Here is a 25,808-nt window from a genome sequence, read left to right on the forward strand (position 1 = left end):
TGGCTCCTGCTATAACCTATAACTGGCACTGCAGTGCTCCCCAGTCTCCCCCACAATTATAAGCTGTGTGAGCTGAGCACAGTCAGATATATAATATATACATAGATGATGCAGCACACTGGGCTGAGCAGTGCACACAGATATGGTATGTGACTGTCTTGTACTCCTGGCTCCTGCTATAACCTATAACTGGCACTGCAGTGCTCCCCAGTCTCCCCCACAATTATAAGCTGTGTGAGCTGAGCACAGTCAGATATATAATATATACATAGATGATGCAGGCATGCAGCACACTGGGCTGAGCAGTGCACACAGATATGGTATGTGACTGAGTCACTGTGTGTACCGTTTTTTTCAGGCAGAGAACGGATATATTAAATAAAACAACTGCACTGCTGGTGGTCACTGTGGTCAGTCACTAAACTCTGCACTCTCTTCTACAGTATCAGCCTCAGGTCAATCTCTCTCTCTCTCTCCTAATCTAAATGGAGAGGACGCCAGCCACGTCCTCTCCCTATCAATCTCAATGCACGTGTGAAAATGGCAGCGACGCGCGGCTCCTTATATAGAATCCGAGTCTCGCGAGAATCCGACAGCGTCATGATGACGTTCGGGCGCGCTCGGGTTAACCGAGCAAGGCGGGAAGATCCGAGTCGCTCGGACCCGTGAAAAAAAACATGAAGTTCGTGCGGGTTCGGATTCAGAGAAACCGAACCCGCTCATCTCTAGTATTTTCACTCCTAATCCCCAGTTTCCACAAAGGCTACACGGCCTAAGAATGTGATGCAAGTCTTCAGAGGGTATACTACTGTAATAGTGCCCCTGTGTGTGAGTGCAATTGTACCTGCTTTCTTCAATCGACGCTTGCGGCTTTGAGACCTCTCCCGACTTCTTCTTCAGGAGCCTGTGGCAGAAGAATAATCACCCCAAGGAGGATCCCACGGATAAAGGAAAGGCAAATGGGCGGTGACAACACGTTTATTAGATCAGGGTAGAGAAACGTCACTGTTTTATATACTGAAAAAATGATTAACAAGTTAACGCTGCCTCAGAGGCACGGGGTGAAATATCACGTATCATCTGTATCAATAGCATAAATGTCATCACATATCCTTTGCATAATAAGCATCAACGTTGTCACATATCATTGGCATAATATAGGCATTATCACATATCATTTGCATAACAGACATAAATGTTGGTACAACTTAAACATATCGGGCAGAACATGGGGGGTCATTCCGAGTTGTTCGCTCGCTAGCTGATTTTAGCAGCATTGCACACGCTAGGCCGCCGCCCTCTGGGAGTGTATCTTCGCTTAGCAGAATTGCGAACGAAAGATTAGCAGAATTGCGAATAGAAAATTCTTAGCAGTTTCTGAGTAGCTCGAGACTTACTCCTACACTGCGATCAGCTCAGTCCGTTTCGTTCCTGGTTTAACGTCACAAACACGCCCTGCATTCGGCCAGCCACTCCCCCGTTTCTCCAGCCACTCCTGCGTTTTATCCTGGCACGCCTGCGTTTTTCCGCACACTCCCAGAAAACGGTCAGTTTCCGCCCAGAAACACCCACTTCCTGTCAATCACACTCCGATCACTTTAACAATGAAAATTCTTTGTTCGGACGTGAGTAAATCTACTAAGTTTTGTGCTAAATAACTTAGCGCATGCGCACTGCGTACTATGCGCATGCGCATTTTCGCCTTAATCGCTCCCTTGCGAAAATCGGCAACGAGCGAACAACTCGGAATGACCCCCATAGAAAGAAAGCAAAGGTCACTCAACCGGGGGAGTTCAGGAATATTCAGCCAGTATACTAATACACCGATTCAACCAGTATACTAATACACCACTAGATGGCGCTGTGGACACAGTAAAGGTAGTCTCTGGCCCTACACACAATCCGGAGAAGTTCATAAATATCAGTTTAGATGAATCTTAAAAGTCACTTTAAATATATGGGTCAATGGGGGTAATTCCAAGTTGATTGCAGCAGGAATTTTGTTAGCAGTTGGGCAAAACCATGTGCACTGCAGGGGAGGCAGATATAACATGTGCAGAGAGAGTTAGATTTGGGTGGGTTATTTTGTTTCTGTGCAGGGTAAATACTGGCTGCTTTATTTTTACACTACAATTTAGATTGCAGATTGAACACACCACACCCAAATCTAATTCTCTCTGCACATGTTATATCTGCCCCCCCTGCAGTGCACATGGTTTTGCCCAACTGCTAACAAAGTTCCTGCTGCGATCAACTCAGAATTACCCCCATTGGGACGGTTCCCGGATTCAACCCAGGTCGAGACCTGGGTTGAAATCCCGGGATGCTCGTCCCAGGAAATTGTCCCTGTACACATTCACACTCACAAAAATCCCGGGATGATGCGCGTTCACGTGCAATATCCCGGGATTTTTCTTCGAGTGTAAAAGGGGTATTAGTGTCACTGTAACAGGCAGGCAGGCACTTAAGTATTTCTTTGGCTGAGTTAACACTGCAAGCAGGTGGTAATTGAGCCACTAAATATGTCCCAGTCTGGGCTCTTGGTTAGACAGTTCTGGTGTCGGTTGCTATGGCACTATTAGAGCTGGTTAGGTCGGTTTAGGTGTTTGTATGTGGGGTATTCCCCTAGGTTTACCCCGAGTCTTTTGGGCAGGCTGGCGGCTCCTAATCTGCTGCTGCAGTGTCCGATTGTCAGGACTCTCCCCAGTGCAGCTCTCCCCAGTGGCCGGTGTATATAAATATGTATGATGTTCTGGGGAGCAGGGGTTTAAAGGGTACCTGATTCCGGCGGGTCTGCTGTGGCAGTGGCGGCACTGCTGCGGCTGCTGGGCTTCCCCAGGTCCTGCTACAGCAGGCGGTTTGGCTCCCGGTGGCTGGGGTAGCGGCTGCTCGCCCCTGTTCTGCTCCCCGCCAGCTCCACAGTGTGCGGCCAGCGGCTCTGCTCCCGACGGCTGGTCTCTCCTCCCGGCGGCTGTGCGTCCCCTCTCTCGCGGCTGCGGCTCTCTTTGGCGGCCTATAGTGCGGTGCTTCTCCTCCTGTCCAGTGACCAGCGGCAGCACGCCCCGTCTCTGCACCCGTTATGGTGCCGGGGCTCAGGCTCAGATGGAGGCACGACGCTCTCTCTCCCCCAGGTCAGTCCACACACCGTGGCAGTGCTTAGCGAACCTACTCCTTGCTGCGTGCCAAATCTGCCTCTTATAAAAGAACATCCTCCTTTCTTCCCACGCCCCGTTCAGCCAATCACACAGTATTCCAGGGCTTCCCGCTTCTTGGCTTCCGGCGGGCGGCTCTGGGTCCTAGTGCCCCAGATATTACAGGCACCAGGGAAGGGATTTTAACCCCATTTAAAGTTTCCTCAGGCCGCGCTGGCTGCCACTATGGCTGCGGCATTATACATCCAGGGTACCCAACGTGAGTATCACACTACACTTTATCCTATTTTGTCCCTGCCGGACTCCTGCCTCTCCAGGTGTAAGGTACCGCTAGTATGAGAGGGTTGGGGCTGCGTTACCGGTTGCTGGGACCTCGGCGGTCAGCATACTGACCCCGGGATTCCAGCAGCACAATGCCGGCGTGGGGGGGAGCACAACTAAGCTTGAGTTACCGGAACAATTTCATGAGTATAAGAAAAATCCAGATGACGTTTCTGGCAGCCGCTCATAATGCAAATCCAGTATCTCATCACTTAATAAACTCCTCCTTTATATACAGTGTACTGTAGCATTGTTTGCCATTTCAGTGCAGACTACTGACACTGTAGAACTGTTCTTTAGTGCTAGGAATTTATGCAAAAAAAAAAGTGACGGGTTGCTTGTGACTGGGAGCTGGCTAGAAGGACACGGGCGTGTCAATGTACAGCTACAGGTATAGGAGGCCACAGCAGTGGGCGTATTACGGGAGTGCTGTGGGCGTGTCAATGTACAGCTACAGGTATAGGAGGCCATAGCAGTGGGCGTATTACGGGAGTGCTGTAGGCGTGTCAGTGTACAGCTGCAGGCATAGGAGGCCATAGCAGTGGGCATATTATGGGAGTGCTGTGGCCGTGTCAGTGTACAGCCGCATGTATAGGAGGCCATAGCAGTAAGCGTGTTATGGGAGTGCCGTGGGCATGTCAATGTACAGCCTCAGGCATAGGAGTCCAAAGCAGTGGGCCTATTATGGGAGTGCCATGGGCATGTCAGTGTACCAGTGACGTGCGGTGGGGTGAGGCAGAGCTTTTCCTGTCATACTAACGTTTGCACCAGAGTTTTCACTGCATAAAGTATATGGAAAAAACAAAGAATATGTTAAAAATATCTTCTTTGTATTCTAATAATTTTTTTTATTTTTTTTATTAATTTTTATTATTTTGCGGGTGAGGGGTACATACAGGAAAGAAAAAAGAGGAAGGGGAAGGGTAGGGGGTACACAGACAGTTCGGCAAAAAAACATAATTGCATAGAGAATATTGAGGAAAATATCATACATGAAAACAATGTGAGGCTAAATCCTTCCAACTGAAAATACTTAATAAAGTGGTATACTACTGACCTAAGTGTCATGAGGGGGTGTGGGATCTGGTGGGCATTTGTGCCAATAAGTAGACCACGAATACCAGCGGAGCAATGGGCAGGATGAAGAGGTATAGGCCACTCCCGCTGTCTCAAATTCACAATGCGACTGTACGGTCCTCTCTATCGCCGTTATATGTGGGACCCCTGTGGAGCGCCATTGGCGAGCAATTAGAAGTTTGGTGGAGATGAGAATATGTCCTAGGACGTAACGATCGCCCGGCGATAAGTCGCCATAATATAGGTGAAGGAGAGCCAGTCGTGGGTGGGGAGTTATACATAGGCCCAGTACCAATTCCAAAAGGTGGAAGACAGAGTCCCAAAGCGGGGTAAGCACCGGGCAGTCCCAGAAGGTATGCAGTAGGGTACCGACCTTACCACAGTTACGCCAGCACAGATTGGGTGTGGAGGGTTGCATCGCATGTAAGCGGGATGGGGTATAATATAAACGGTGGAGGAGTTTATAGGATAACTCTATGCGTGATATACATTTAGACACAGTATAACAGGATCGGAAAATCATCTCCCATTCCTCCTCCGAGACGGAGCACCTAAGGTCCGCTTCCCATTTCACTTGAAAGGGGGCTTTTTGCGGCTGTTGGAGGTTGATAATGTAGTTATACCATTTAGTGATACCTCCCCTGCCCTCCCCGGTATCTAGAAACTTCTGAACAAGTTTGGGTAAGGAGGATAGGATGTGGGGGGATACAGAGGCCCCGTGGAGCCAATGTCTGAGTTGTAAGTATTTATAAAATTCCCCGTGTGGCAGCATGAATCTTTCCTGTATCTGGGCAAAGGTAAGGAGAGAATTGTTCACCACACCATTATATCCTGCAGAGACAGAATACCCCTCAATATCCAGGAATCGAATCTCAAGTCAGGGATCAAGGAGGCTATGCCCGTCAGTGATAGAGCAGGGGTGGGAAGGGTAATAGCGCTTCCTCTAAGTACCACTTCCAGCCAGGCCTTGCGGGTAGTTTGGGCAGAGAGAGATCTAGTGGCTAGTTGATTGCCCTCCGACTTTGGGAGTAGCAAAACATCAGTCAGGGGGAGCGGGGCGACGAGCCCTCGTTCTAGTTGGACCCACGATTTGTACGGAGGTTGTGAATACCAAGCTCCTATTTGTGCAAGTCGCATGCTAGTTGGTAGGAGTGTAAATCTGGATATGCTAAACCCCCTTCACATTTGGGGCGGATCATTGTCTTCCTGGCTAACCTCGGTTTCTTGCCTTACCACACATAAGAATTGAACATTGCATTAAAGTTAGATAAAAGATAGTTGGGTAGGAGGAGAGGGATGGCTCGAAACAAATACATGAGCCTGGGGAGGACCGTCATCTTCAGTGCAGCTATTCGCCCTAACCATGAGACATGATGCATCATCCAGTCAGAGACCAGAGTTGTCATTTTACGCAACAGGGGGGGGTAGTTAGCGGAGATCAAGTCGTCCAACCTCCAGGTGATATGAATCCCCAAATATTTAAGGCTTCTATCCTGCCAGGAATACGGGTAGGAGGCTTTCAGCGCGGATAAGAGGGGGGGTGGAAAGTTAATAGAAAGTGCCTCCGTCTTGGTATTATTAAGTTTATAATAGGAAACAGCTGAATATTCAGTCAAGAGTGTGTGTAAAGCTCGCAGGGAGGTCGCAGGAGTGGTGAGCGTCAGGAGGACATCGTCCGCAAATAAACATATCTTATGGGATTGTCCCAGAAACTCCACTCCTGCAATCAGGGGTGAAGATCTTATTTTCTCTGCCAAGGGGATAGGGGGCACTCTTGGCGTGTGCCATTCGTGATCTTAAAAGAGGAGGAGAGGAGACTGTTCACACACACCCTTGCCGAGGGGTGAGAATATAAAGCCAAAACGGAGGAAAGAACCCTGGCGGTAAAACCAAACTTACATAGAACCTCCTGTAAATACCCCCAGTGAAGGCGATCAAACGCCTTCTCAGCGTCCAGGGAAAGCAACAGTAGTGGGGAATCTGACCTAGAGAAGGCGTCTAGCACGTTTATTACCCGCCTCGTATTATCGGGGGATTGTCTGGCAGGAACAAACCCCACCTGATCACCATGAACAAGCGAGGGAAGTAGGGGGTTAAGCCTGTTGGCAACTAGTTTTGCAAAGATTTTTAAATCAGTATTTAATAGAGCTATGGGGCGATAATTAGGCATCATAGCGGGGTTCTTCCCTGGTTTGGGAAAGGTAACCACACGAGCCTCCAACATTTCCGCCGGGAAATTCCCGACGGAGGACGCATGATTATAGACTACATCCAATACTGGAGTAAGAGTGTCTTTGAAGCATTTATAGAATTTATTTATGAACCCGTCGGGGCCTGGAGCTTTGTCCAGTGGGAGTGAGTCTATAGCCTGTTTAATTTCCGTACTGGACCAGGGCTGGTTTAAAGCCTGTAGAGTAGCTGAATCAATAGTTGTGAGATGGACATCCTTCAAAAAGGCCGCAATATTAGCTGGTGTGGGTTGTGGGACAGATACATCGTCTTTTAAATTGTAGAGGGATGAGTAGTATGTAGCGAAAGAGCTAGCAATATCCGACGGGTCGGTTATTTTGATGTTATTTAAATTGAAAATGGTTTTCACCCTCTCTTTGGCAGTTTTTCCCCTCAGCTTGCGTGCAAGCATTCTACCCGCCCTGTCCCCCTGCGTATAAAACTTTTGTCGCAAACGGAAAAGGTTTTTGTGAACCTCAGTTAAAGCCAATTTATTTATCTCGTCTCTGACCCGAGTCAGGTCCCAATATATTTTCTTATTAGAAGGGTTCTGCTTGAGTAGGGCGTCTAAGCCACTAAGACGGGCCTCAAGTTCTAGCTGTTTTTCCCGGGAAGTCCTGCGGATATAGGCAGCCGCCTGGATTGCCGCTCCCCTAACCACCGCTTTAAGGGCGCACCAGTGTGTGAACACGGATGTGTCGGCCGGGACATTGGTTTCGATATACTGGGAAAGTGCCTGTGCAATAGACCGGTTGGTATCCGCATTTGAGAGGAGATAATCCCCTAGACGCCATAGGGAAGGGGAGGATCTCATGCGGCGGGGGTCCCAATGGACGGAGAGGGCAGAGTGGTCGGACCATGACACTGGCAGGATAGAAGCCTTCGAAACCTGTTGGAGGGTCCATTTGACCGATATCGCTAGATCGATCCTAGAGAAAGAGCCATGAACCGGGGAGAAAAACGAATAATCCCTACATGTCGGGTTTTTAGCTCTCCAGACATCGTAAAGGTCATATTCATGTTATATATTCCGAAAGGCCTGGGAGCTATCCCGCCGCGAGCTTGCACTGGATGTGGAGCGGACTAAAGACTTATCTACCGTGGGGTCAAGGACCATGTTGAAGTCCCCTAGCAATAATAAAGCACCCGATAAGTGCATCTGAAGGGTTTTAAAAAATTTCCTAAAGAAAGGAATTTGTTTGGTATTAGGAGCATACAGCGTAGCTATCGTGACCGGCCTGTCTTCTAATTTACCTGTCAGGATAAGATATCTACCCCCTTGATCTTTAATTTGGTGGTCTAGAGAGAAATCACATGTACTTGAGAATAAAATAGCAACCCCAGCTTTTTTCTTTGGGCCGTTGGATGTATAACAAGTGGGGAATTTGTTATCTTTAAGGGAGGGGGGTGACATGGACATGTAGTGGGTCTCTTGTATGACCACTATGTGAGCCTTACATTTGGCAAAATGGCGTAAGGCCAATCGCCGTTTATTGGGCAAATTTAGCCCTTTCACGTTTAAGGAAAAAAACATTAACCATTAGGAATGTCAATGAGCAATGCAAAATTCAAACTGCATACATAAAATGTATATCGGGACCTACGAGAGAACTCGTGTACCAAAACTTGGAGAGACAGGTAAAACAAAGAAGGAAGGAGAAGCAGAGAGAAAGGAAAACAGAACGGGCACCACAAGGATGCCAAACAGGGTTGCCCAAACAGGCAACACATGGGGTCGTGGCGAGGTGCGGGGAAACCTCCCCCCCTCCACTCCTAGAACCGTCAATATATAACAACAATAACAAGTAGACATAGGGTGAATGCCGTCTCCCGGGCTATGCTAGGGCCAACGTATATAGCGTTAGGAGAAGCATGAACATCACTGCCGGAAATGTAGACATACATAGAGTAACAGCGTTATAATCGAGATAATATCATGTCAGCATCCCAAGCTAGGCTCATATCACATTTATGCATAAATATAAATCACGCTCCATGAGTATCCGAAGCGCTGCCCGGGAAGGCAAGGTGAAAGCCCATATCAACGTAAAGAGGAGCAAGAAGATCAAGTCCGGCTATTACATACAGCCTGGGTGAGTTAATTAATCACCACAATCATTTGCCGGCAGTTGACCACTCTTGAGCCAATTTGAGTGTTGCAGGAGCCTTTTCCAAGAATCTAACAGTTTCAAACCAGCCTCCGGCGTGAGTATAGCGTGCATGACGCCGTTTCGTCTAACAAGCAATTTCGTCGGAAATCCCCATCGATAAAGGATATCAGCCCTCTTCAATACCGCGGTCACCGGATAGAATGAGCGTTGCATCGCCAGGGTAGCCGCCGAAAGGTCTCCGTTCACTTGTACATCTCCCAAAGTCGTAGCCGGTAAGTCCGGGCGCATATCTGCCCGCAGGATTTGTTCCTTGACATGGAAGTAATGCATCCTCATCAAAGTGTCTCTCGGAGCGTCCTTAGGGGCGTTTCTCGTCTTCGGTAGGCGATGGATACGATCAATGAGGAAGTCGTCGATAGAGCTAGCAGGAAGAAGAGTCATAAAGAGGTCTGTCGCAAATTGTTTAAGCTCTGAGTTGGAGACCGTTTCTGGGATGCCGCGGAGTTTCACATTGTTATGGCGTGACCTATCCTCAAGGTCACAGGTCTTCCGTCGTAGGTCCGCGACCTCTGCTTGTAGCTCTTCAAGTTGCTTGATCATCTCGTTGTGAGACTTCACCACCTCCTCGCACTTATTCTCTAGGTGATCCGTACGTTGGCCTTTGGCATCGACCGTTTGCTGGCAGCACTGGAGCGCCGTCTTAACCTCCATCGCAATATCATCTTTGAAGGAAGCCAGAAGTTGCCGCATAGAGCCGAGTGTGAGAGGTGCGTCGTCATCTAGTTGAGAGAATTTCGCTTGAGTCACAAGGGGAGGCCTAGATACGTCGTCGTGTCCTGTGGCATGTTTGGAGAGGGGATCCGATACAGCTGGACTTTTCAAGTTCTGGGATGCCGGAGACTGTTTGAAGAAAGCGACCGGGCGAACCAGAGTCGGGTCTTTTTGGCGTTTAGGCGGCATTATCCCAGAGGGTATGTTCCACCACGGTAGTCGTTGACAAAAGAAATCGGAAGCAGGAGGATGGAGACACCTATGTCGGCTTGATATATGCGCCAAGGGCGGAGTCACAGCATCAGGAGTGAGGGGGAGACCCAATCATCACATCTAGGTTACATCAGCACGGCCTGGGCAGAGGCGAGTCCGCTCGTGGCCCCCAGTAATCGAGTGCAGCGATGGGGGGGTCCGCCAGATGAATATGGAGGGTTAATAGAAGCGCCTGGAGTGTCTCTATAAAGATGCCTAACGTCTTCCTGCGTGATCCTGGCGTGAGGTGGCAAAGATAAAGTCTCGTATGAAGGGGTATATAGATGGGAAGCTGTGTAGGGACAAGGGTACTTCAGAACAGGTTGAGTGCACCTTAGAACTGGCTAATTGCCAGCAAACAAGATGGCGCCGTCAGCTTCCTATCATGGGCCTCTTGGGAGTTAATGCTGTGGGCCCCCCAGAATCATTGGTGGTGTCAGTGGCCTGTGCACTGGGATCCCCCGGGTCCCCGCCACATATAGCAGCAGGTCAGCGCCTGGGGCGGGCAGCAGCGGCCACCGCGGACAGAGCGGGCAGCGCAGCCGCGAACCCGCTCTCCCGTCCTGTTGGGCCTCACAGCGGGGGTCTTGGTCTACGCCGGAGGCACCTCTGCAGACGGGCGGGCACAGCGCCGACGAGGAGACCGCAGGGAGGGAAAGCAGCGGACAAGCTCTGTACCTCCGCTTCGTCTGAGGCTCAGTCGCGGCACGTCCGGTCCCAGCTCCACGCGAGTCCCCGGCTTCCTTCAGGTGGGTAGGCCGCAACCTGCACGGGCACTTACGGTGCCCGCCGGCTCTGCAACCCACTGCACCCACTGCAACAGGCTCTCAGCGACCCAGTGGAGTAAATCAAAGGGTAGGATCAGAGGCAGAAAGGGCTGAAATATCTAGTAATTACAGAAGCCCGGGCTCAAGGCGTCTTCCTCTCTCCACAGCTAGGCCACGCCCCTATTCTAATAATTTTTATAGTCTATGGCGCATTCAATTGCACATTGTTAAGGGGTGAGTATGCTCTGTGCTGCCTTTCCCTCTGCCGGTGGTTGACAAGTCCCTCAAGTGCTCCGTATGCTGGAGGTGCATCACTAACGTGACCTCTGAGCATGCTCAAAGTGCGCTACTGCGCATGCAATTGACTTCTCTTTCAACACCAAATATCATGATTGGTTTAACTTTAAGCACATTGCCATAAAACACCATTTTATAAGACAGCTGTTACATAGCACTTTAGTCAACATAAAATATGTGGCAAATGAGGAGAATCTTGCTAATATGTACAATTGTAAAGCGCAACGGAATTTGCTGCGTTATAAAAGAAACTATTAATAAATAAATAAATAAATAAATAAATAAATATGTTGACCGAAGGTCTGACGTCACATGTTCTAAATGCCTTTCTACAAATATGTAGACTTTAATGCATTTGAAATGTTGATGTGTTATGCTACGTTTTATATATCCCTCTGGGCGGGATGTACTAAAGGGAAAATGCGATAAAACCAGTTTTATTGCATTTTTGTATGTACTAACCCCTGTCCGCTGCGTTTTCGCCCCTGAGGGTATCGCCTATAGAAGCCTATGGGCAGACGCAGACCCCCCTCCCCCCCGGCATATCTTCTTCCAGGCAGCCCATGTTAATTGCATATGGTAGTACATATGCGATCAACATCGCTGCGATGGGCAGCGATATATGTTAATACATCCCGCCCTCTGTGTTTTTGGGTACAGATGAGAATGTTTATATAACTTTATAACCAGAGACAGCCGTGAGCCACGGGTGGTGCTGAGAGGATAGTGCGCTCTGCGCTGCCTCTACCCGTGTCTGAGGTTACTGGGTCGGTGGTCTTCTGTATGCCGAATGTCGGGATCCCAGCGCACAGTATACCGACGCCGGAATCCCGACACCCGGCATACCGACAACTATTCTGTCTCGTGGGGGTCCACGACCCCCCTGGAGGGAGAATAAAATAGTTTGGCGCGCGTAGCGCGCCACCGTACCCGCAGCGTGGCGAGCGCAGCGTGGCGAGTGCAGCGAGCCCGCAAGGGGCTTCTTTGCACTCGCCACGCTGTCGGTATGCCGGCGGTCGGGCTCCCGGCGCCGGTATGCTGGGCGTCAGGAGCCCGAGCGCCGGCATACCGTACGACACCCCACTGGGTCACCCCCAGTGCTCCGTATACTGTAGATGCAGTGACATCAAAGATGTGACCTCCGACCCTGTCTGAAGGGCCCTACTGAGCATGTCCACCTACTCTGCATGTCTCGTCTGCTCCATCCACCATGTCAGATGGCATGTCCCTGAGTATCCTATATTCACGAAGACTGTCTAAAGACATGCTTAGATGGGGCATAAGGCGACATCATGCCCCCATAACTTGCCTTATGCCTCTGTGAAGTGTGGCCACCCCCTTTAACATGTGACTATGCCCCATTCCCCCATGCATGCACCTAATATTGACAGGGCCGGATTACCAATGGGGCGGATGGAGCTGCAGCTCCAAGATCCCCATTGAAAATAGGCCCACAGAGATCCCTGCAGTGCAGTGCAGCCAGTGCTGACAGGAGAAAAAACTTTTCTCCTGTCATCAATCAAAAGCAAATGCCTCCCTGTCCCTGCTCCCTCCCAGCCAAGGCTCCTCCTATTCCCTTCAGACCACCAGCAGCAGTGCATAACTGGCCTCTTCCCCTGCTGTGTTGCCACTTGCCAGAAGCTCAAACTCCGGGATTTGCTAAGCCCCTACCGCGATAAGCCCCGCCCCCTCGACAGCCTGAATGAAGCTGTGCTTGCCCAGACTGCCAAAAACTCTGCTCCTATGTTATCCAAAGCTTTACCTGGCTGCACCATTCCATTCACATAAAGGCTGGAGCCACTGCCTCCCCCCCTTCCCACAGGTAACCCGAAGCTTCACCCACAGGCCTGACTAGCCCCGCCCCTTGGAAGTCAGCCATGTGTCTCCTTGCAGAGTGCAGCCTCTCCATACAGAAGCCTTAGAGACCACTGCAGCTGATCTGTAAGTAAAGTCTGCACTGCAGGGCAGACACAGACATATAACAATAAATTATTGGTTTAAGTAACTAGGGAGGCAGTGTTGATATGAGGGCCCCCTCTCTTAGGTGCCCCCCAAAGGCTTAATCTGGCCCTGCCAGTGACCACTGTATCTCCACAACAGCACACGGCAGTGTTTTGTTCATATGTTTGTAAATCCAGTCATCAGGACACAGAGACATGTGAATTCACTGCTGTGCTGTTTATTCCATCACCAACTCCAGACACACTGCCCACTGGACCACCCACTTCCCAGCATCCCCCTGGTCCTAGGGACCATCACTGAAGATTCAGGCTTACACAGATTAGTAAGGGAGTGTCTACAAATATTAAGCATTCTAATACACTAACATCACATCCTCTTTTCTTTAAAGATAAGCCCTATACGCTTCAATGCAACAATTAACAACGTCATATTAAGAACATCATCTAACATGTTTCAATGAGTCTCTCAGGTCTGCGTATTTCCCTTTTGGGTCTTTCACACACAGTCTGTGTTTCATCGACCATGTTGGACCTTTCTAGAATCGTGGTTGGTTCACCATTATCAGGATCATCATACATGTCAGATGAAGGGTATTCTTCAGTCATGTTGTCTTCATTATGGTTAGGTTGAGATCTTAAATCCACCCGATTTCTTCTTACTTCCGTTCCATGCTCTGCACGTATAGTATAAGATCTTGGTGCTACTTGTGCTTGCACAATACCTTTCTGCACCCAAATACCTTTCTCGTGATCTCTGAGACGGACTTGGTCACCCGATTTTAGATCAGATAAGCGTCTTGTTCGCCTGTCATGGAACAGTTTCTGTTTCGCCTGTTGACGTTCCTTACTCAGTCTGACCAACGCTGAGTATTAAGCAGTTCATCATGTATCGGGAGATTTGCTCTAATCCTCCTTCCCATCAGCATTTGTGCAGGAGAAAGTCCATTCTGTAAAGGTGTACTGCGGTAGATTAAAAGACTTTTGTAGAAATCTTCTTTACCTTCTTGAGCTTTTTTCATGAGACTCTTTACAGTTTTTAACTTTTTACTGGACTTTCCACCAACCCATTTGAGCGTGCATAGTGGGGACTTGACGTAGTATGGACAAATTCCCACTCATCAGCAAATTGTCTAAATTCAGCACTGGAAAACTGAGGACCATTGTCAGTGAACACTTCCATAGGAACACCATGCCTTGCAAAGATTGACTTCATGCAATTGATTACGGCTTTACTAGTAGTTGTATGTAGTGTCTTCACCTCAGGGTAGTTAGAGTAATAATCAGTCACGACAATGTATGTTTCTCTAACGTCCTAGTGGATGCTGGAGACTCCGTAAGGTCCATGGGGAATAGCGGGCTCCGCAGGAGACTGGGCACTCTAAAGAAAGATTTAGTACTATCTGGTGTGCACTGGCTCCTCCCTCTATGCCCCTCCTCCAGACCCCAGTTAGAATCTGTGCCCGGCCAGAGCTGGGTGCTCCTAGTGGGCTCTCCTGAGCTTGCTAGAAAAGAAAGTATTTTGTCAGGTTCTTTATTTTCAGAGAGCTTCTGCTGGCAACAGACTCTCGGCTACGTGGGACTGAGGGGAGAGAAGCAAACCTACTCACTGCAGCTAAGTTGCGCTTCTTAGGCTACTGGACACCATTAGCTCCAGAGGGATCGAACACAGGTACCTAACCTTGGTCGTCCGTTCCCGGAGCCACGCCGCCGTCCCCCTCGCAGAGCCAGAAGTTCAGAAGCAGCAGAAGCAAGAAGACATCGAAATCGGCGGCAGAAGACTCCTGTCTTCACTTAAGGTAGCGCACAGCACTGCAGCTGTGCGCCATTGCTCCCACAGCACACCCGCACACTCCGGTCACTGTAGGGTGCAGGGCGCAGGGGGGGGCGCCCTGGGCAGCAATTAAGATACCTTTTGGCAAAATTATACATATATACAATCAGGCACTGTATATATGTACGAGCACCCGCCATTATTTTTACACAGAAACGGGACAGAAGCCCGCCGCTGAGGGGGTGGGGCCTTCTTCCTCAGCACTCACCAGCATCATTTTCTCTCCTCAGATCCGCTGAGAGAAGCTCCCCAGGCTCTCCCCTGCAATAGAAGAGGGTAAAAAGAGAGGGGGGCATATAAATTTGGTGCAAAAACAATATATACAGCAGCTACTGGGTTAACACTAAGTTACTATGTGATTCCTGGGTCATATAGCGCTGTGGTGTGTGCTGGCATACTCTCTCTCTGTCTCTCCAAAGGGCCTTGTGGGGGAACTGTCTTCAAATAGAGCATCCCCTGTGTGTGTGGTGTGTCGGTACGTGTGTGTCGACATGCCTGAGGTAAAAGGCTCCCCTAAGGAGGAGATAGGGCAAATATGTGTGTGAGAGGGTGTCTCCGTCGACAACGCCGACACCTGTTTGGATATGTGTAAGTGCTGAGGTGAATTTATTGCACAAAAGATTAGAGGACAGGAAATCTACCCATGTCTGTCCCTATGTCACAGAGACCTTCAGAGTCTCACAATGCTCACTATCCAAAATAATAAACACTGATATCGACACGGAGTTTGACTCCAGTGTCGACTACGATAATGCAAAGTTACAGCCGAAATGGCTGAAAGGTATTCAATATATGATTATTGTAATAAAAGATGATTTGCATATCACTGATGACTCATTTGTCCCTGACACAAGGGTACACATGTTAAGGGGAAGAAAGCTGAGGTAAATTTCCCTCCTCTCATGAGGAAAAAGAGCGGGAATCTCCAGACAAGAGACTGCAGCTTCCCACAAAAAAATTCTCAGGCAGTATCCTTTCCCCACTAGGGCCAGGATGTGATGGGAATCTTCCCCTAGGGTGTCACGTTTGCACAGAAGGTAGCACTAGCTATTCTCAGGTATCCTGCAGATAGCGTGCACATTCTAGTACGCTACTCAGACCGGCGATTGTGTCGGCATGGGTTTATAGCGCGGTGGCAGCGTGGACAGGTACCTTATCGGCAGAGATTGAGACCCTAGTAGGCATATAGATATATATATATAGAGATATATATATATTGAAGATGCTGTCTTAAGAGATAGGTATATATATATATAAAACATGCCCAAAGAGACATGAGTATACTGGGTCCTAGAGTCAAAGCTATGTCGATTTCTGCTTGACGTGTCCTGTAGAATAAGCGATGGAATAGTTCCCAGGGAAGTCCTCCCCGAACTCTGCAAAAAAATCCACCGCATGTCGCTGGAGCTCCACAGGCGGAGCTAGGCCCGGTGGGGGCACGCTTTCGTAAGTTCAGCCACAAGTGGGTTCACTCCCCATTAGATCCCTGGGCAATAGATGTTGTGTCTCCGGGATACGAGCTGGATTTGGAGAAGATGCCTCCTCACTGACGGCCCTGCCGGCTTCCCCCTGCGAGAGGGTAACAGGGTTAACTGCAATTCACAAGTTGTATTTTCAACAGGTGGTGGTCAAGGTTCCCTTCCTTCGACAAGGAGGGGGTTATTATTCCACCAGGTTGTAGTCCCGAAACCGGAAGGTTCGGTCAGACCCATATTGAATTTAAAATCCCTGAACATATACCTGGAAAGGTTCAAGTGCAAGATGAAATCGCTAAGAGCGGTCATTGCAAGCCTAAAAAAGGGGGAGATTTTATGGTGTCTCGGGGCAAAAGGGATGCATACCTTCGTGTCCCCATTTATCCACCTAATCAGGCGTACCTCAGAATTGCGGTACAGAATTGTCATTACCAATTTCTGACGTGGCCGGTTGTTCTCTCCACGGCCTTGAGAATATTCACCAAGGTAATGGCGGAAATGATGGTGCTCCTGCGGAAGCAAGGTGTCACTATTATCACGTACTTGGACGATCTCCTCATAAAAGCGAGATCAAGAGAGCAATTGCTGAACAGCGTATCGCTTTCTCCGGAAGTGAAACGGCAACACGGCTGGATTCTATATATTCCAAAGTCGCAGTTGGTTCTTACAGCTCATCTGCCTCTTCTAGGCATGATCCTAGACACAGACCAGAAAAAGGTTTATCTCCCAATAGAGAGAGCTCAGGAGCTCGTGACACTGGTCAGGAATCTATTAAAACTAAAACAGGTGTCAGTGCATCACTGCACTCGAGTCTTGGGAAGGAGGGTGGCATCATACGAGGCCATTCCCTTCGGCAAGTTCCATACCTTCCAATGGGACTTACTGGACAAGTGGTCCGGATCACATCTTCGGATGCATCGGTTAATCACCCTTTCCCCAGAGCAAGGGTGTCTCTCCTGTGGGGACTGCAGAGTGCTCACCTTCTCGAAGGTCACAGATTCGGCATTCAGGACTGGGTCCTGGTGACCACGGATGCAAGCCTCCGAGGGTGGGGGGCAGTCACACAGGGAAGAAATTGCCAAGGGCTGTGGTCAAGGCAGGAGACTTGCCTTCACATCAATATCCTGGAACTAAGGGCCATATACAACGCCCTAAGTCAAGCGGAGACCCTGCTTCGTGACCAACCGGTTCTGATCCAGTCAGACAATATCACCGCAGTGGCTCATGTAAACCGCCAAGGCGGCACAAGGAGCAGGGTGGCGATGGTAGAAGCCACCAGAACTCTTCGCTGGGCGGAGAATCACGTAAGCACACTGTCAGCAGTGTTCATTCCGGGAGTGGACAACTGGGAAGCAGACTTCCTCAGCAGGCACGACCTCCACCCGGGAGAGTGGGGACTTCACCAAGAAGTCTTCACGCAGATTGCAAATCGACGGGAACTGCCACAGGTGGACATGATGGCGTCCCGCCTCGACAAAAAGCTAAAATGGTATTGCGCCAGGTCAAGGGACCCTCAGGCGATAGCTGTGGACGCACTAGTAACATCGTCGGTGTTCCAGTCGGTCTATGTGTTTCCTCCTCTTCCTCTCATACCAAAGGTGCTGAGAATTGTAAGAAAAAGAGGAGTGAGAACAATACTCATTGTTCCGGATTGGCCATGAAGGACTTGGTACCCGGAACTGCAAGAAATGCTCACAGAGGACCCATGGCCTCTGCCTCTCAGACAGGACCTGTCGCAACAAGGGCCCTGTCTGTTCCAAGACTTACCGCGGCTGCGTTTGACGGCATGGCGGTTGAACGCCGGATCCTAGCGGAAAAAGGCATTCCGGATGAAGTTATTCCTACGCTGATAAAGGCTAGGAAGGACGTGACAGCAAAGCATTATCACCGTATATGGCGAAAATATGTGCTTGGTGTAAAGGCCAGGAAGGCCCTACAGAAGAATTCCAGCTGGGTCGATTCCTGCACTTCCTACAGTCAGGAGTGACTATGGGCCTCAAATTAGGGTCCATACAGGTCCAGATTTCGGCCCTATCCATTTTCTTTCAAAAAGAACTGGCTTCACTGCCTGAGGTTCAGACGTTTGTTAAGGGAGTGCTGCATATTCAGCACCCTTTTGTGCCACCAGTGGCACTTTGGGATCTTAACGTGGTGTTGGGTTTCCTGAAATCCCACTGGTTTGAGCCACTTAAGACTGTGGAGCTAAAGTATCTCACGTGGAAAGTGGTCATGCTGTTGGCCTTAGCTTCGGCTAGGCGTGTGTCAGAATTGGCGGCTTTGTCATGTAAAAGCCCCTATCTGGTTTTCCAGATGGACAGGGCAGAATTGCGGACTCGGCCGCAATTTCTGCAAAAGGTGGTGTCATCTTTTCATTTGAACCAACCTATTGTGGTGCCTGCGGCTACTTGTGACTTGGAAGATTCCAAGTTGCTTGACGTAGTCCAGGCTTTGAAGAATTATGTAACCAGAACGGCTGGGGTCAGGAAGACTGACTCGCTGTTTATCCTGTATGCATCCAACAAAGTGTGTGCTCCTGCTTCAAAGCAAGCTATTGCTCGCTGGATCTGTAACACGATTCAGCAGGCTCATTCTGCGGCTGGATTGCCGCATCCAAAATCAGTGAAAGCCCATTCCACAAGGAAGCTGGGCTCTTCTTGGACGGCTGCCCGAGGGGTCTCGGCATTACAGCTTTGCCGAGCTGCTACTTGGTCGGGTTCAAACACATTTGCAAAATTCTACAAGTTTGATACCCTGGCTGAGGAGGACCTTGTGTTTGCCCATTCGGTGCTGCAGAGTCATCCGCACTCTCCCGCCCGTTTGGGAGCTTTGGTATAATCCCCATGGTCCTTACGGAGTCCCCAGCATCCACAAGGACGTTAGAGAAAATAAGATTTTACTCACCGGTAAATCTATTTCTCGTAGTCCGTACTTGATGCTGGGAGCCCGTCCCAAGTGCTGACTTCTTCTGCAATACTTGTATATAGTTATTGCTTAACTAAGGGTTATTTTATGGTTGCATCAGGTTTATCTGATGCTCTGTTTATGGTTATGTAGCATCGGTTGAGTGATGCTCAGTTGTTGTTCATACTGTTAACTGGGTAAGTTTATCACAAGTTGTACAGTGTGATTGGTGTGGCTGGTATGAGTCTTACCCTGGATTCCAAAATCCTTTCCTTGTAATGTCAGCTCTTCCGGGCACAGTTTCCTTAACTGGGGTCTGGAGGAGGGGCATAGAGGGAGGAGCCAGTGCACACCAGATAGTACTAAATCTTTCTTTAGAGTGCCCAGTCTCCTGCGGAGCCCGCTATTCCCCATGGTCCTTACGGAGTCCCCAGCATCCACTACGGACTACGAGAAATAGATTTACCGGTGAGTAAAATCTTATTTTTCCCATTACAATCAAACAAATCTGCGCCAACTTTCTGGTACGGTCTCTCTGGCACTGCGTGAGGACTCAGTGGCTCGACTTGTTGCTTCGGTCTATACGTAAGACATAATTCACATGTAGCTGTAGTCTGTGCTATGTCTTGGTTCATTCTTGGCCAATACATAACTTCACGCGCTCTCAGCTTACATTTTTCTTCTCCTAAGTGGCCTTCATGTATCTTGCACAGCATAGTTTTTCTTAGTTGTGCAGGTATGACAAACCTATTGCCTTTGTAAATAATACCATCGACAACTGTAAGGTCACTGCGGAACATCCAATAATTATGGATAGACAGCGAGCACGCATGTTTTTCTGCTGGCCAACCTTTCAGAATGATATCTTTCAACACTTTCATTGTGTCATCTGTCTCAGTTTCTTTCCTAATCTGTTCTTGTCTTGCAAGAGACACTGGTAGAGAAGCTACGATCAAATTAACATAGGCTTCTATCTCTTCATCCATCAGACTTTTGGAACCTTCACTTTTGTCCACAGCACGAGAAAGTGTATCAGCCATGTACATGTATTTGCCAGGACAGTACAGCAAGTGTACATCATATTTCTGTAGTCTGATAAGCATTCGTTGAATTCTCATGGGACAGTCATGTAATGATTTAGTCATGATAGCTACCAATGGCTTGTGGTCAGTTTCCACTGTAAATGTTTGACCATACACAAACTGATGAAATCGTTCACATGCATATGTGATCGCTAGAAGTTCTTTTTCTATCTGAGCATACCTTGTTTCAGCACTTGTTAGTGCTCTTGATGCATAGATTACTGGTTGCCATGTATCCTCATGTTCTTGTAACAGCACTGAGCCTAGGCCAAATTGCGAAGCATCTGCTTAAATTCTTATTCTTTTCGCAGGATCAAAGAATTTTAACACTGGTTGCTCTGTAATGACCTGTTTCAAGTTTTAACAACTTTCTTATTGTTCATGTGACCACATCCACTCGTTATCTTTGTCCAACAACCATCTAAGAGAGGCTGTTCGTTCAGAGAGTTGAGAAATAAACTTTCCTAAGTAAGTAATTATTCCTAGGAATCTTCTGACGTCATCTTTGTTGTTAGGATTTTCCATGTTCACTATGGCTGATATTTTCCTTGGGTCTGGTTTAACACCTTGATCCGAGACCACATCGCCCATAAAGGTAAGTGTATTCACGCCAAATTCACATTTGTCCTTGTTTAGCTTTCTATTCACTTTCTTGACAAGTTCCATTACTTGTCTCAATCTAGAATCATGTTCTTCCTTTGTAGATCCCCAGACAATAATGTCATCCATCATTGTTTCAACACCTGGAATATGTTCAAAAATCATGTGTATCTTTTTGTGATATACTTCTGGAGCAGACAATATTCCATATGGTAGTCGAAGAAATCTGTATCGACCTTCTGGTGTATTAAATGTACAAAGCTTTGAGCTGGCCTCAACTAGCTTCATTTGCCAGAATCCTGAAGATGCGTCCAATTTACTGAACCATTTTGCTCCTGCAAATTGCGACATGATTTCATCTCTGGTTGGTAGTTTGAAATGTTCTCGTTTAATAGCTTTGTTTAAATCTCTGGGGTCTAGACATATTCTGAGTTGTCCATTTTTCTTTTCAACAATTACTAAGGAGCTTACCCATTCAGTAGGCTCGTCAACTTTCTGTATCACATCCAAGGCTTCCATGCGATTTAACTCTTTGAAGAAACTTGCGTGTCTATATTTATTTTATGCTCTCCAGGCAAACAACCTAGACTTTCAAACAAGTCTCTGTATTCTGTAAACATCGATTTGCAGTCATCTTCTACTTGTGATGTCACCATAAAAACTTTCATTAGCAAGCTTAGTTTCTCACAGGAACTTAATACTAGAATTGGTTGCACATTTTTATCCACAATCAGTAGAGATGTTTTAAACTGTTGTCCCTTATATTTCAGTGTCACTAAGCATGTACCTTTCACAGGAATTTCCTCCCCAGTGTACCCTGTAACTTTCACTTTGGCTATGTGAATTTTAGGTTTTACTCTAAAAGTCTTATAGTCTTGAAACGATATTAAATTCACCTGCGCGCCAGTATCAAGCTTAAAGGGAATGACAGTCTCGTTCACAGTTAAAGGGACAATCCATTCTTTCTTATCTGCACTGCAAAGTTCAATGCAATCCACAAAGAATTCCTCTGTTTGTTTAACAGCATGCATTGTGGTTATTTCCCTTTTCATTTTACTGCATTTGGCAAAGTGATTTAAGTCTACCACATTTCATGCAGGTTTTACCATAAGCAGGGCACATTTTAGGATTGTGAGCATTTCCACATCTACTACACATTTCCTTATTAGACTGTGGCTTAGACTGCTTCATTCTTGAGAATGGAGGTTTGCTTGGCTCTGTGTTCTGCACTACATGGACAGCAGCATCAACTTCCTTGAGTAACGTTTTGGCTTGAAATCTAGTTATTTCTGTAGATCTGCACATAGTCACTGCCTTTTCTAGTGTTAGGTCTTGCTCTCTCAGCAATCTCTCTCTGAGTCTATTATCAGTTATTCCACAGACAATACGATCTCTAATCAGTGAATCCTTTAAATCACCAAACTCACAGGTTAAACTGAGTGATTGCAGCTCTGTAACATACTGATCAAATCCATCTGCAGACTTCTGATCACATGTGAAAAACTTATATCTTTCATATGTCACATTTTTCCTTGGCACACAGTAATCTTCAAAGTTTTGCATTATAGAAGATAGCACCATATTCTGCCCCTCATCAAACTGAAAACTATTATAAATGTCCAGCACATCCTCTCCTATCACATGGAGGAAAATGGATGCCTTCGTTTTGTCAGCCTCTGTATTAGCTCCACATGCAGCAAGATATATATTAAACCTTTGCTTAAATCTTTTACAGTTTTCAGACAAGTTACCAGACATCAGCATGCCGGTTAGAGGAGATAGTTTATCCATGGTTACTCACTGTTTGAAGAGAGGAGCACACGGCAGGCTTTGCAGACACTATCACAGCCTTACAGACTGCTGCAGGATTCTTTCACACTCTGAGAGCACTAGCAGTCCAAATTAAACTTCTTCTGACACCATGTTTTGTTCATATGTTTGTAAATCCAGTCATCAGGACACAGAGACATGTGAGTTCACTGCTGTGCTGTTTATTCCATCACCAACTCCAGACACACTGCCCACTGGACCACCCACTTCCCAGCATCCCCCTGGTCCTAGGGACCATCACTGAAGATTCAGGCTTACACAGATTAGTAAGGGAGTGTCTACAAATATTAAGCATTCTAATACACTAACATCACAGGCAGTATGCTCGCTGCTGCTGCTGCAGTGACATTACCTGAACCCAGAGAAGGCCACCTGTGCAGTGAGACGGCTCCCTGCAGTGACAACTGACCTAATACAGTGTAGCAGCGGCGCTCCCGCAAAACTCCCGATATACCCGGGCTGACTCCCCCCAGAGGTGACTTCTGGCCCAGTGTCCACTTTACAGTACAGCTTACTGCTCAGGCAGCCACTGTCAGAAGGAGGATGTCAGTCACTCCCTCAACCCTGGCACACCCTGCTGGAGCCATCCCCTGCCGGAAGGCGGATGACGGCACTCCTCGACCTTGATCCCAGCTAACCCCGCACTGGAGGCAAGCATTGCAGCCTTGCATGTTCCCCCTTTTCTTTTATTGATAAGTGCCCCACAGGTTTGTTGCCCAGAGGCCCCACAAACCTTAAACCGTCCATGAAGGTAGCGCAGTATTGTGGTGTGGGGAGGTAGATGTAGTGCGGGAATGTAGTCTGGGGACCAGTGAAATAGTGTGGAGATGTAGTGTGGGGAGTTAGCTTAGTAATATACCGCAGGGATGTAGTGTGGGGAGGTAGCGTAGTGATGTACTGCAGAGATGTAGTGTGGGGAGGTAGCGTAGTGATGTACTGCAGAGATGTAGTGTGGAGAGGTAGCGTAGTGATGTACTGCAGAGATGTAGTGTAGAGAGGTAGCGTAGTGATGTACTGCAGAGATGTTGTGTGGAGAGATAGCGTAGTGATGTACTGCAGAGATGTAGTGTGGGGAGGTAGCGTAGTGATGTACTGCAGGGATGTAGTGTGGGGAAGTAGCACAGTGATATACGTTAGGGATGTAGTGTTGGGAGGTAGTATATTGATATACGGCAGGGATGTAGTGTGGGGAGGTAGAACAGTGATAAACGGCAGGGATGTAGTGTGGGGTGGTAGTATGGGAGGTAGCATAGTGATATACGGCAGGGATGTAGTGTAGGGAGGTAGTGTGGTGATGTAGTGTGTGGAGGTATAGTGTGGAGATGTAGTGTGTGGAGATGTAGTGTGGTGAGGTAGCATAGTGATATACGGTGGGGAGGTAGCATAGTGATGTAGTGTGGTGAGGTAACAGTGATATACGGTGGGGAGGTAGCATAGTGATGTAGTTTGGGGAGGTATAGTGTGGAGTGGAGTGTGGTGAGGTAGCATAGTGATATACGGTGGGGAGGTAGCATAGTGATGTAGTGTGGGGAGGTATAGTGTGGAGATGTAGTGTGGGGAGGTATAGTGTGGAGATGTAGTGTGGTGAGGTAACATAGTGATATACGGTGGTGAGGTAGCATAGTGATGTATTGTGGGGAGGTATAGTGTGGAGATGTAGTGTGTGGAGGTATAGTGTGGAGATGTAGTGTGGTGAGGTAGCATAGTGATATACGGTGGGGAGGTAGCATAGTGATGTAGTGTGGTGAGGTAACAGTGATATACGGTGGGGAGGTAGCATAGTGATGTAGTGTGGGGAGGTATAGTGTGGAGTGGAGTGTGGTGAGGTAGCATAGTGATATACGGAGGGGAGGTAGCATAGTGATGTAGTGTGGGGAGGTATGGTGTGGAGATGTAGTGTGGAGATGTAGTGTGGTGAGGTAACATAGTGATATACGGTGGTGAGGTAGCATAGTGATGTATTGTGGGGAGGTATAGTGTGGAGATGTAGTGTGTGGAGGTATAGTGTGGAGATGTAGTGTGGTGAGGTAGCATAGTGATATACGGTGGGGAGGTAGCATAGTGATGTAGTGTGGTGAGGTAACAGTGATATACGGTGGGGAGGTAGCATAGTGATGTAGTGTGGGGAGGTATAGTGTGGAGTGTAGTGTGGTGAGGTAGCATAGTGATATACGGTGGGGAGGTAGCATAGTGATGTAGTGTGGGGAGGTATAGTGTGGAGATGTAGTGTGGTGAGGTAACATAGTGATATACGGTGGGGAGGTAGCATAGTGATCTAGTGTGGGGAGTTATAGTGTGGAGTGGAGTGTGGTGAGATAGCATAGTGCTATACGGTGGGGAGGTAGCATAGTGATGTAGTGTGGGGAGGTAACAGTGATATACGGTGGGGAGGTAGCATAGTGATGTAGTTTGGGGAGGTATAGTGTGGAGTGGAGTGTGGTGAGGTAGCATAGTGATATACGGTGGGGAGGTAGAACAGTGATAAACGGCAGGGATGTAGTGTGGGGTGGTAGTATGGGAGGTAGCATAGTGATATACGGCAGGGATGTAGTGTAGGGAGGTAGTGTGGTGATGTAGTGTGTGGAGGTATAGTGTGGAGATGTAGTGTGTGGAGATGTAGTGTGGTGAGGTAGCATAGTGATATACGGTGGGGAGGTAGCATAGTGATGTAGTGTGGTGAGGTAACAGTGATATACGGTGGGGAGGTAGCATAGTGATGTAGTTTGGGGAGGTATAGTGTGGAGTGGAGTGTGGTGAGGTAGCATAGTGATATACGGTGGGGAGGTAGCATAGTGATGTAGTGTGGGGAGGTATAGTGTGGAGATGTAGTGTGGGGAGGTATAGTGTGGAGATGTAGTGTGGTGAGGTAACATAGTGATATACGGTGGTGAGGTAGCATAGTGATGTATTGTGGGGAGGTATAGTGTGGAGATGTAGTGTGTGGAGGTATAGTGTGGAGATGTAGTGTGGTGAGGTAGCATAGTGATATACGGTGGGGAGGTAGCATAGTGATGTAGTGTGGTGAGGTAACAGTGATATACGGTGGGGAGGTAGCATAGTGATGTAGTGTGGGGAGGTATAGTGTGGAGTGGAGTATGGTGAGGTAGCATAGTGATATACGGAGGGGAGGTAGCATAGTGATGTAGTGTGG

At 48.1% G+C, this 25,808-nt stretch overlaps 1 long non-coding RNA gene across 2 annotated transcripts in view; it reads right to left on the reverse strand.

Annotated features, from left to right (window-relative positions):
* Positions 1-25,808, reverse strand: part of LOC134969961 (uncharacterized) — a 110,333-nt gene that overhangs the window by 23,623 nt on the left and 60,902 nt on the right. For both annotated transcript variants that reach the window (XR_010189589.1, XR_010189588.1), the window contains exon 2: positions 845-1,017. This is a non-coding gene — a long non-coding RNA (uncharacterized LOC134969961). The remainder of the gene's footprint in view (positions 1-844; positions 1,018-25,808) is intronic.

This window comes from Pseudophryne corroboree, chromosome 11 (genome assembly GCF_028390025.1).
Source record: "Pseudophryne corroboree isolate aPseCor3 chromosome 11, aPseCor3.hap2, whole genome shotgun sequence".
Taxonomy (NCBI): Eukaryota; Metazoa; Chordata; class Amphibia; order Anura; family Myobatrachidae; genus Pseudophryne; species Pseudophryne corroboree.